This window comes from Triticum aestivum, chromosome 3D (genome assembly GCF_018294505.1).
Source record: "Triticum aestivum cultivar Chinese Spring chromosome 3D, IWGSC CS RefSeq v2.1, whole genome shotgun sequence".
NCBI classification, from domain to species: domain Eukaryota; kingdom Viridiplantae; phylum Streptophyta; class Magnoliopsida; order Poales; family Poaceae; genus Triticum; species Triticum aestivum.
The window spans coordinates 605,172,895-605,186,819 of NC_057802.1; positions in this window are offsets into that span (position 1 = coordinate 605,172,895).

Here is a 13,925-nt window from a genome sequence, read left to right on the forward strand (position 1 = left end):
CGAGAGGATAGGGTGCGGGGCAGCACTAGTGCACTAGCTCTGGCTGAGGGAAAAAAATGTGAGCACATGTTATTCTTCTGGTACCACCTCATTATGAGGCTTTTTTAGTTTTTTAAGTCCATGATCTCATAAATTTTATGGCCCACATATCAGTATCAGATTGTTTTGAAGGAAATATGCCCTAGAGGCAATAATAAAGTGATTATTTATATTTCCTTATATCATGATAAATGTTTATTATTCATGCTAAAATTGTATTAACTGGAAACTTGATATATGTGTGAATACATAGACAAACAGAGTGTCCCTAGTATGCCTACTTGACTAGCTTGTTTATCAAAGATGGTTATGTTTCCTGACCATAGGCATGTGTTGTCATTTGATGAACGGGATCACATCATTAGGAGAATGATGTGATGGACAAGACCCATCCGTTAGCTTAGTACTATGATCGTATAGTTTGTTGCTATTGCTTTCTTCTTGACTTATACATGTTCCTACAACTATGAGATTATGCAACTCCCGAATATCGGAGGAACATTTTGTGTGCTACCAAACGTCACAACGTAACTGGGTGATTATAAAGGTGCTCTACAGGTGTCTCCAATGGTACTTGTTGAGCTGGCATAGATCGAGATTAGGATTTGTCACTCCGATTGTGGGAGAGGTATCTTTGGGTCCTCTCAGTAATGCACATCACTATAAGCCTTGCAAGCAGTGTGACTAATGAGTTAGTTACGGGATGATGCACTACGGAACGAGTAAAGAGACTTGCCGGTAACAAGATTGAATTAGGTATTGAGATACCGACGATCGAATCTCGGGCAAGTAACATACCGATGACAAAAGGAACAACGGATGTTGTTATGCGGTTTGACCGATAAAGATCTTCATAGAATATGTAGGAGCCAATATGAGCATCCAGGTTCCACTGTTGGTTATTGACCGGAGATGTGTCTCGGTCATGTCTACATATTTCTCGAACCCGTAGAGTCCGCACGCTTAACGTTCGATGACGATTTGTATTATGAGTTATGTGATTTGATGTACCGAAGGTTGTTCGGAGTCTCGGATGAGATCGGGGACATGACGAGGAGTCTCGAAATGATCGAGAGGTAAAGATTCATATATTGGAAGGCTATATTCGGACATCGAAAAGGTTCCGAGTGATTCGGGTATTTTTCGAAGTACCGGGGAGTTACGGGAATTCGCCGGGAGAAATAATGGGCCTTATTGGGCCATACGGGAATAGAGAAGGCAGGCCAAAGGGAAGGAGGCGCGCAGCCCCCCATGGGTCCGAATTGGACAAGGGGTGCGGCCCCCTTTTCCTTCTCCCTCTCCCCCTCTTTCCTTATCTCCTACTCCGGAAAGGAAAGGGGAATCCTACTAGGACTTGGGAGTCCTAGTAGGACTCCCCACACTTGGCGCGCCCACTCTAGGGCCGGCCTCCTCCTCCTCCCTCATTTATATACGTGGGTAGGGGGCATCCTAAAGGCACACCAAAGTTTCTCTTAGCCGTGTGCGGTGCCCCCCTCCACAGTTACACACCTCGGTCATATCGTCGTAGTGCCTGGACGAAGCCCTGCGCCGGTAACTTCATCATCACCGTCACCACGCCGTCGTGCTGACGGAACTCTCCTTCGGCCTCAACTGGATCAAGAGTACGAGGGACGTCACCGAGCTGAACGTGTGCAGATCACGGAGGTGCCGTGCGTTTGGTACTTGATCGGTTGGATCGCGAAGACGTTCGACTACATCAACCGCGTCACTTGACGCTTCCGCTTTCGGTCTACGAGGATACGTAGACAAGACTCTCACCTCTCGTTGCTATGCATCAACATGATCTTACGTATGCATAGGAATTTTTTTTTGAAATTACTATGTTCCCCAACATGTTTTTTCCTACAGGAGAGTTGTTTTCTTGACAGATGTAGCAGCAGAGTGATACCATACCCCTATTATCGTTAACTGTTAGAAATGACTTCTAAATAGTATAAATCAATACACCATCTGAGAAATTTCCTGCTCACAGCCACACTATGGGTACGGAGTGCCGCCGCCTCAGCCCATATTTATATAAACAAAGGTGTAGGAGATAGAGTGATTTGTATAATAGTGTGCAAGGAATGACACACAACAATAAATTGTAAATTAGGGATTAACCGTTTTAGTGTTTTTGCTTTTTAGACATGCTAAAAAAATAGCTATTACACACACATCAACCAAATGTATGAGTACGTCACATATGTTTTCAGAGTATATGTTTTACATCTATATATATTTTTGAAATTGGGTAGCCCCGCCTCTGCATTAGAGTGATCCATATGGCTTACTTACTTACTTACTTACAAAGCCTTTGATCCCAAACAAGTTGGGGTAGGCTAGATATGAAACCCTTTCACGAGGACTTTCCAGGAGGTCACCCATCCTAGTACTACTCTCGCCCAAATGGGTTTCATACCCAAAAGACTGGCTAGTTTTTACGTTGGCTCGCTAAGCCTATCACAACCCTTAGATATGAAACCCTTTCATGAGGACTTCCCAGGAGGTCACCCATTCTAGTACTACTCTCGCTCAAATGGGTTTCATGCCTATGGGACTGGCTAGTTTTTACGTTGGCTCGCCAAGCCTATCACAACCCTCCTCCTTTACCCGGGCTTGGGACCGGCTATGCCTAGAAGACATAGGCGGAGTTAGAGTGATCCATATGGCTGCTTTATTAAATTTATTAAGACTAAAGTTGTCTGCCATGAGATTGTAAAATCCATAATTCGACAGTTGTCGCGCCAGACAGGGGTGTGTGCACGTCATACTGATCAGATATACACCGGCAACATCGACTTCTACTTCAGTATCAAACTGAAATCTCGTTCTAAAGCATGAAGAATTTTGCAGCACATAGCTCGGTGGCTCGACCACCACATTGCCCCTGCGCGTGACCAAGCCAGCGGGGAGAGATCGCGTTGTTGGATTGATCTGCTGGCTAAACATGCTAGCAGATAAGCTAAAAGAAGTTGGCAAAGCTAGCTTAACTAAGTGCCCTGATTGGGGGCAAAGCCTCCAACTGATAGGTGGGACCCCCTGTGGCGCTGTTTACATACATATATAAATATGGGGTGTCCTTCTTTGGAAAGGGATAAGAAAGAGAAAGGCAACCATAACTCTACCACCCTAAGGCTGCCCAATTCCAGCCACGGCACATGAGCCACAGGAAGGGCTTTCCAGCGCCTTCCTCAAATCCCAGAGCTACAGTGAAGGTGTAAAAGAACAAGGGCTTCATCTTATGAATCATATGAAGCCCTAGATGCCATATCTATAGATTCCAGCAAGTACCAAGGTATGTTCGTTTCTTTTCCTGTTCAAGATGTGGCTCTATGATCCTAGAGGTTGCTACAATGGTATCAGAGTAAGTCTAGCTCTGAGTTTTGAGCCCTAAATCATGTTTAAATCATTCTTTTGTGCTAAAGTTCTAAGGGCACATGTACTTGAGCCTGCTTAAGACCTTTTTCTGGTTGAATTCGAGCTTATGCTTGAATTAGTTAAGTCCTTATCTTGCTCAAAGTTGTTTAGGTTCTTAAGTTAAGATTTGTTTTAGCCCTATAAGGTGCAAGTTTCTTGCACAATTAAGTTAGCCTATCCCTTAAGCTTCGGGTTTAAGCAAGACAAGTTAAGGAATTAAAGTTTTATGTTTTAAAGCTTAGAAATTTTTCTCAAACCCGAAAGCTTAACTTATGTATTCCTTATTTACTTGGCCCAATTCTGTTCCTGTTGCACCAAGTGAGCTAAGAAGCTAAGATTGAGCATAAGGTTTCGGTTCCAGTGAGAAATTAAGTAAGGATGAGTCAATTTACGCAAATCTTAAGTTTTCCCCAAATCCGAAACCCTAGAGTTCAAAATCCCCAAATTAAGCTACGGTTTTTAGTATAAATTAATTAAGTGGACGGGGAATGAGTTTGACTCGTCCAAATCCTAACCCTAAGTGGGAAATCCCCAAAGAACCGAAACCTTAATCCCCAAATCCGCACAAACCTAGCCCTAATCATAAGAAATTAAGGGTGGCGGACACTTACCTTAGGACCGTGGCGTCATCGTCGCCGCGCGATGCCACCGTGGTCACCATCTCAGGCCACGAGCGCACTCGGGCTTGTACTCGAGCGGCCTCGCCGTCCGCCATGTCGGCTGGTGGTTGCGCTTCCCCTGACGCCTGACGTCGTCGGAAGCTCGCCGCTGTACCGGAATTAACGAAGACGGCCGCCTGTGCGGGGAGACCCACCCGTGCGCCACCGTCTCACAAAGGGCACCGCCCGGAACCGTTTGATGGAGCTGCGCGCTGGCCAAAGCTGCACGCAGATCCGGCGAGAGGGCCTAGACGACGCCGATATCCTCTCCTTTGGTTTTGCGGTGCTCGTCGCCGCCGCCTTGCTGTTCGCTCTCTCGGGTGCCGTCGCAAGAGAGAAAGGGAGAGGAGAGAATTGTGAGGCTAGGGTTCGCGAGGGAGGCAGCCGAGCGGTGGTTTTGTTCCATGCTCGGGCTGTCCTCAGCCGCTGATCTCCATCGGGCAGCTCACGATGCTGCTGGGCTCAAGCCCATGCGGGAATGGGAAAACAGGTTGGGCTATTTTGTAATGGGCTAAAAAGAACAGGGACAGATACAACGTTTCCAATTTAAATGTGCTGGATAAATAAGTGTTGGGCTAAAAGCAAATTAAGTTTTAGGGCTAAATTGAATAAATCTCTAAGTGTAATGTTTATGTTTTGAAATTTTATGCTCTTTAATGCTAAGTAATTCATTAATGTTTATTATGTCTTTATATAATCAAGTGCCATATTCAATTATTAATAATGCCCTCTAAATTTTTAAGGTATTTTTATTGTTATGATTATTATCATTACTATATATTTGTGCCTTTTTTGACAATTATGATGGCATGTTATATTATGTTTAGTTACTTCATTTATGGCTTTATGAATTATTATGATGATTATTGCCATTATTATACCATAATTCTTTTATGTTTTAATTATGCTCCTATGTATCATGTTAAGTTATTTTAATGCCACTTATTATGATTGATAAATTATTTTATGGCATTAGAATTTATTATTATGTTAACTGCTATCATTATGTCATAAAGATTCTGCTGCAAAATCAAATTTGTAAATCCTCAAAATTAAGTATGGCTTATGTACATCATTCTGGCCAAAGCTGATTGGCGGGCATTTTGACCATGAAATTTTATTAGTTCGGTTCGCTTCTAGCCAAAGCCGATTTGAACCGGATTGATAAAAGAAGTTTATATGTGTGAGGATTTAATTAAGTGTGGCTTATGCTCGTCATTCCGACCAAAGTTGATTGACGGGTATGTTGACCACGAAATTTTATTGATTCTTACCCATCTCCACCAAAATTGATTTGAGTTTGATCAATAAAAGAAATTTATAAAATTGATGCTTATTCAAAGCATCTGATTTGCAGCACCTAATGTCTCTCCTTATTGATGGAAACATTAACGGCATATAATAACTGAATGATAGCAAGAATGTTGTATGGAAGGAGATTTCTTTTAAAATCACACAAGTTTTATTGAATATTAATTATGCTCTCCTTCATGATCCTCCTAAAGCACCTAAATAAGGTATTGAAAATTATGATGCCCTGAAATAGGGTTTATGATAATGTGATAAAAATAAATGGGAGGATTCAAATTAAGTGGCCTCTGACTTGAGCTTAAGTTTTGGGCATAAAGTCGACCTTTTCATGGTTATATCTCATCTGAACCATGGATTGCCATGTTTGATTGCCCATTAATAAAGTCTCTATCTCAGGCATGTTATATAATGTTGTTTTCATGATATGTCTCTAATTAAATTAAGTGTGGTTTGTGTTTGTCATTCTGGCCAAAGCTGACTGATGAACACATGACCACAAAAGTTTATTGTTCTGGTCTATGGACTAGTTCAAGAAGTGCATAGAGACATGATTTTAGTCATGTGTGGCTGATACTTGTCATTCTGGCCAAAACTGATTGATAAGTATCTGATCACAATATTTTGTTGGTCTTGTCCACTTCTGCCCAAAGCTGATATGGACTGGATAGGTGAAAGAAGTTTAAGAGGCTATAAAGTGTGATATATATTTGTTATTCTGGCCAAAGCTGATTAACGAATACTTGCTCACAAAATTTTGTTGTTCTGGTCTATTTCTGGACAAAGCTGATGTAGATCAGATCAACAAAAGAAATTTATGATCCTAGGGTGAGGAGCTCATTGTTCTATGTCTGCCTCTTACAATAGAAGCATTACTTAAATAAATCTAAACAAGGCATGGTCCCTAAATAGCCTTCGAATAAGGCCTGGAAGGCGGCTATGTACAAAGAGCCCTGCTCCGGTGCTCCCCCCTAACCTAATTTCGGAGGGGTATTTCTATCCCCGCGAGTTTATTTTTTTCCTGGCCCGCCGTAGCCAAGATCCAAGCCCAGTCTAGCCCTGTATAACCCAGACCGTATATGTATAGTACCCTGGTCCGGAAAAAAACACGACCCCACGACCACGTAAGACCTGCCGAATCCAATCATTCACGCAGCTCCATCAATCTCGCGAGCATTGATGCAGCTCCATAATTCATGTAGTAGATCTCCAGCGGCGGCTATCTCGTCGCCGGCGATCTCGTCGGACAGCGGGCGCAGCAACGCCGTGAATCTCCAGCGCGCACAGGTACCGCATCCCGCGTCCCCCCTCTAGTCTCACTCGCGGCAACATCGAACAAACTGCCGCCGTCAGTGGTAGTGGTTAACCGAGCGGGGCGAGTTAACTGATATCATGGTAGACATGGAGTTTGGAGAACTGATGAAAGACTGGATAGAATATTGGTCAGATGATGAAAATTCAGATCGTGGAGATCGGTCAGGGAATGGGAACGAATGGGACGATCTTAATGTGAGTGGCATTATCATGTTGTGATTTTTTGGTGGCATCCGGCAACATTATATTTTTGTGTTGAAAATTTATAGATGGATGAGCTTGATGATGGTCAGGAAAACAACTCGGAGCTCTCAAATGAAGATTACATTAGTCAGGTACGGAAGTGAAAATTTTTGTTGGCATGCAAATTGAATTTTTCTTGGAATATTATATGATAAGTAATTATGTATTTGTGTTGTAATTTTCAGCTCATTTCCGAATGTCATAATGCGTACGACTATTACGGTGAATCCGACGCGTAGACAGGCCTTAACGACGAATCATTAGATGCACCTAATTCTGGGGAGTCGCATTCGTCGGTCATCATGAGTGAGGTATGTGTGTAATCAATGTTCTATGGAAGTAATGTTAAACCATAGAAAGCTGTTTTCATGGCTATGTTTTGATTGTGTAGGTGACACAAGATGATGGGGCAAAGAATGTCCAAGATACTGCCAATGCAGATGATAAGAGGGATATGTTCATGCAGATAATGGAAGTGACTTTTATGACTCACGATGCTGCGTATGATTTCTACAATAGCTATGCTAGACATAATGGTTTCAGCATTAGAAAGAATAAGGTCAGGTATAGCAAAACCGATTCACGTCATATGCGTTATAGGCGGTTTGTTTGTTCCAGACAAGGAAAACGTGACAACAAGTTGCTAACCGAGGAAGGACACAGCCGTAGGCTCAGAGCCGACACCCGCTGCTTTTGCGAAGCACACCTGACTGTAAAGCTTGACCAAAAGCATGGGGTTTGGTATGTTGAAATTTTTGAGGACAAGCATAGCCATATGTTGGCAGGACCGGACGAGGTGCCTTTTCTTTGGTCCAACAGAAAAATTAAAGAGTACCAGAAGCATTAGATAATGTCCATGGGAGCTGCAGGGATTAGAATTCACGACATGATGGATTCCTTCATCAGCAAACATGTATGGTACGGCGGTGTTGGTTTTACCAGGCGTGAAATATACAACCTTTGCGCGAGGGAGAAGAGGAAGCTGCTTTCAAAAGGTGATGCTGCCACAGCCATAGGCATCATGGCCAGTAGGAAACAGAGGGATCCTAGCTTCTTTTTCGAGTACAAGATAGATAAGGAAGGACATTTGAATAGGATGTTCTAGTGTGACTCCCAGTCTCGTCATGACTATGAGGACTTCGGCGACGTGCTTGTATTTGACAACACGTACAAGATGAACTGCTATGGTATGCCATTCATACCTTTTGTTGGTCTTAACAATCACCGAAAGACCACTGTTTTTGGTTGTGCCATAGTTTCGGACGAGACCGAAGAGACATACGTGTGGCTGCAGCAGACTTTTTTGAGGTCCATGTGTCAAAAGATGCCGAAGAGTGTAACCACGGACGCCGACGCTGCGATGATCAAGGGAATTCGCGAAGTCTTGCCAGACGTGTGGCACCGTATATGTACGTGGCATATAGGAAAAAATATGAAGATTCACCTCAGTCACAAGTCCTTGAAGGAGTTCCGAACTCTTCTGTACTACAGCACGTCCACCATGTTTGAGGAGAGATGGCACATGTTTTCCAAAAGATGGCAGTCGAAAAAAATTTGTAACTTGGTTGAGACGGATGTATAAGAAGAGGAGACTGTAGGCCGCGGCTTATCTGACAGAGGGGTTTTTGCTTGGCATGAAAAGCAACCGGCGGAGTGAAAGCCTGAACTCATGCCTTCACCTCCACCTAGACGGTGAAATGACCCTGGTGGATATGATTTTGCACTATGAGAACGCCGTTGTACGTATCCATGAAAATGAGGCGCGAGATGACTGCACGGCCTCACAGAGTTTACCGGTGCCAGGTACTAGCTCAAGGGAACTTGAGATAGCTGCTTCTCACGTCTTCACTCCAGCAAACTTCTATATGTTGCAAGATGATCTTAGAAAAATTGGCGGCATGGAGATTGTAGAAATTAAGCTGGGAGACGGATCACAACAGTACATCGTGGCCTAGAAGAATAACCGGAAGAGCCATTTTTGGGTGGAGTGTACACCAGTAAATTCCGCTGAAACTATAAGGTGCAGCTGCAGAAGAATGATCGAAAGGGTCTACCTTGCAAGCACATATTCCATGTACTGAAGCACTTGAACATATATGAAATACCAAAGTGTTTAGTTCTTGTTCAGTTCACGAAAGAAGCAAGGTTGGGACTGCCCGCGAGGCGCACAAGCGATCTGTTGGGATTTGGTTGGACTGGGGCAGGGGAAAGAATGAAATATAGCCAGGTCAGTGTGTTGGCGTCAGAAGCTATGCATGCGACATGCAAACACCCAGCTTTGTGGGATCAGTTACAGGAGAGTTTGAAGGATGTGCTAGCTAAGAGTCATGAGTATGATCTGCTACAGGAAAATTTGAGCAAGAAAACAAATGACCTCAGTAAGTGTGCAGTTGAATATGTGGACGATGGTGAAGGCAACATGATTGCAGTTAAAGATCCTATGAAAGTGTCAAGCAAAGGTGCAACAAAGGTAGATGAGAGCCGCCCTGTCTCGAAAAATGGTAGACCACTCTCTTTTCATGAGTTGAAAACCCGGTGTGGTGCTTGCAAATTGCTAGGACACACTAGACGTAGCAAGAAATGCAAACTAAATCAGAAGTAAGTGTTTGTATGCATTGTGGATTATTAAAAAAATTATCATTGATTAACTTATCTTGTCTTTTATCATGTGCAGAAAAGTGGAGAAGGAAGAAGAGTAGAACACTTGCTTCAATTATTTATGGATGAATCGAGTGAACTGGATAGTATATCCTTCACAGAAGATGGGCACAGTTGCCGAAGGAGGAGGAAGTTGCTGGTTATCTTTAGTTAGGTATGTTGTTATATGTTTTAGCATATAAGTTAATAATACTTTGGGTTTGATGTTGGTTAGGTATGCTGGTATATGTAAGCATATAAGTTATGCAGTCGGTATGGTTTGGTCGGGTTCTTTGTGACTGAAGAACTGAATATCTAGTGCTCACCCTATGTGTCAAGTTCAGTAAAATTTCAGAATATTGAATATGTAATGTTGCTTTGCTTCAGTGTTGCATCAAAGGTGTAGGTACTGCTAGATGTTGCTCCTATGTTGCAACAATACAATGAACTGGGCTGCTGCACAAATCAGTAGTGCTGCTAGGTGATGTGCCCATGTGCATCACTTACCAAATATAGAACATGCCAAATGTGCATTGTCTACCAAATATATAACATGCCAAATGTGCATCAATTACCAAATATAGATCATGACGGCCACATGTTATTTCTGCTGCAATCTCTGTTACACTATGCCTATAAACTGAATAGCACATAATTCATTAGCATTTCATCATGTCAATAACAATGATGTCAATAACTTTATGAACAATCTACTTGCTAACTATGACAGCAATAGTAATGGCAAGTAGGCCAAGATACAGCAGACCTCCAAATCCTAAAATCCTATCCCTATAGAGCAATATTTCCTTTTGCATCTTAACCATTGCCCTCTTTTCTTTCTCATTCCTTTTAATTTCAGCTTCATATTCTGTAATCTTAGTCTCCAGTTTCTTGTTCTTCATGGCAAGATACTTAATGACTGACTTTGCTTTGCTATCCCACTCCCCATCAACCCATTCAATATAATCAGAAGTGATAGCATCCTAAATAAATCATGAGCAATTCAACTCAGTTTATAACTAAACTTCTCACTGCAGGCAGTAAACACTGAACTTTTTTGCAGCTTGACCACAATAGCAGTACTACTTTGAAGATCATGCTCAGTAGACTAACCTCAAACCCAAATCCCAAGAATGCGCTGCCAAAATTGTCTGCACCTATGCAGACACGGCCACAAGGATTTTCCTGATGACCACATAGGAGGTCATGACACTACTAGGAAAAGGCCTGCTAGTGGCGCACCAGTTTTGCCTACTAATGGCACACTACTGGTGCGCCACTAGCACCATGCCATTAGAATTAAATACTAATGGCGCACCACGCAGTGCGCCATTAGTATAGCCCACCGTGCGCCATTAGTATGCCTCCCAGGGGCCATATTTACCCATGTGCCTTGGCATACTAATGGCGCACTAGGGGGTGATGCGCCATTAGTGTCCTTTCTGCAGTGCGCCATTAGTGTGCTGAGTGGTGCGCCATTAGCATGAATATTAGGGATTGTTTTTTTCTTTTCTGCTAATTGCACAGGTTACAAAACATATTACTGCACATAATATAGAGAGCACAACATATAAACAACAGATTTATCAAATACAATAGAAGATTAGTCTTCGAATACAATTCATCATATTAGTCTCCGAATCTCAAATACCGAACAAAGTTATAACATTACAAGTCTCGAAACCGCGAGTAGCGAGTTTGTCTTCACATTACAAGTCGATATCGATCATCTAAACTACCATCACATAGAAGAGAGCTGCGGTCATCACGATGAGCATCATCGTGATGAAACTGGTCTTCATCCGGTTCCGCCTCCGCTCCCTCCTCTCTCCCGCTAGATAGCGCGCGTATCTAGCTTCCGCCTCCGCCCTAGTGGTAACTGTTACCACTGAAATGGTGAACCTGTCTCCGACACTCCTCCCAGTCGTCGTAGACTCCGGGAACCTTACCCTTGTACACGACATATGATGGCATCTCTATGCACTAGCCAAACAAAACGTTAGTAGCAATTCACAGACAATACATAAGCAATATATAAGTATGCAACAAAAGGATCGGAAGAGAAAAGCAACATATTAATAGCATGATTCATGGTCCTACTAATAAATAGCATCGATTACATATAAGTTGAACGACTGTCCAAACTAAAGAGAGATACAAGTTCATTAAAGTTTAATATTACAACATGAGCCAATCGACATTTCAGAACTACATAGCATCACTACTTTCGACTCGACTCAGGGACCGGAGCGTGGATGAAGCCGCCGTCTTTCGTGATGGTCATGAAATCGCGGGTGTTGTCAGCCTGCATTTGTAGCGTTGTTTCTATCTCACTGTTGGACGGTTGATGTCTGAGATAGAACTGCCCCGAGGTACGAAGGACATCTTGATGGATGATTTCCGCAAACTCCGACTGGATGCGAAAGAATTCTTGTCTGATGTCCGCGTCCTGGATTGCCGACAAGCGTGCGGCCCAATCTTTGAGATTATTTGGTAGCAGAAGGTGATTATGGTCCGGTACGATCGCCCGCATGTGATGGAGGGCGTAGTAGGCATCCTTCTGACCGCCAGGCGGCTGCTTGACGCAGGGGAACGTCGTATTGTGGCTGAAGATGTGCTTGCCGTACCTACGAACTGGCCTGCTGAAGGTGCCTCCAGATCTGGCGTAGCCGGGGAGAACATCATCAAGAACTTTCTTGATATTTGTGTAGTCTTTCTTCGACTGACGGTCTGGGTCGAAATACGTGGCCACGGAATATTTCAGGCTTAAGAGGATGAGTGTGCAATGTGTGTCACTGCACAAAACACGGAATGTTAGAAAAAAAGAACGATCAAAATCTAAGAAATCATATGTTACGGGGCGGTGAGGGGATGACTTACTCGGGAAAGTAAGGCACGAGGAAGTTATCCTTATCTGGGTTTGCCAGAATGACGCCTTCAAGGTATGAACTCGCGACTTGCCGGTCCCCAGCGCTTCCCAAGATCTTGGCACGCATGTAGAAGGGGTCGACTATCACGATTTCCGGGGTCTTGTCTCTAATGATCCGCATCTCCATACTCAGCGAAAATAGCCGAACGAAGGTGTAGTGCAGCGGATGAAGGTTAAACATAGCGAAGATGTCATCAAACCGCAGGACGATCGTACCCCCGATGGCGCTATCCACAAAGCCCTTGCCCTCTGGCACCTTGGCCACGAAAACCGGGTATGCCACATCATTCTCGGAGAGACGCCGCTTCTCTAAAGAAAGAACACTGTCATGCTGACCCCGCATAGCACCGGTTGCACCATTGAGTAGATTAGTCGGTAGCATCGGCCTACCCGCCACATGCACCCTCTTCGAGATATCCTTAGGTGAAGGTGGCCCGTCCTGAGCACGGATCGTACTCGGTGCCGGCTGGCTCGCACCGCCCTTGTTATTCTTTCGTTTACGTCCCTTCTTCCTCATCTCCTGTAATGGGATCGAGTTCTGATTAGAGACCGCCTTCTTGAGTGTGTTGGGGCTGATAATATTCCGCACCTCGGCTATCTGAGGCTCGGTGAAGGCGGCAGCTGGAGGCGTCTCCTGAGAACTGAACGCCAGACGACGCCTGTTGCAATTGGGTTTCTCCGCGGTACCAGCTCGATCGCGGTCGTCTTTTTCAGGGTTGGGTTCTTGAGAAGGAGGCCCGAAGAATTCGTCACCATACCCATGTTCGGCAAAGTACTTATCGACGTTGGTAAATGTACCATCGTCGTTGTTGTCGTTGTCCGGATCCTGTGCCATATGCATGTCCGGATCCTGTGCCATAGGGATGTCCGGCATGTCCGGTAGTGTTGCGGCGGTCTTGCCATGGCTTGGCACCGGCACGACTGGCGGTGTTGTCTGTGGGGTGGTGTCCTCCGCCCCCGAACGAATCTGGCTCTTCGACCAAGGCATGGGCCAGCTTACGCAGGCGCTGAGGGTCATCACATCATCTTCGTCGGCCCCAGCGGGTCGAATCGGAGGTAACAACTCGTCGCAGCCTGGCAGCACCCGAACCAATTCAACCCTATACACGGTGGGTGGCATCGGATTACCGTGGAACATGGGGTTGCCCGGTTGAACGATTCTGCCCTTGGTGACATCGATCAACTCGCCGCCCACGAAGTGCAGGAGAGTGCATGGAACGTCGGCGGCGCCCTGCAAAAACATGTAGGTCGTCAGGGATGCCCAGTCAAAGGCAAGGAGATGAAGTCATCGACCGAGAGGCTTAGTTACCGTGATGGCATCGAGCTCGGCTAATGTCGAGGCACCGCCAACGGCAGGCGTGCAACTGACGGAGGGG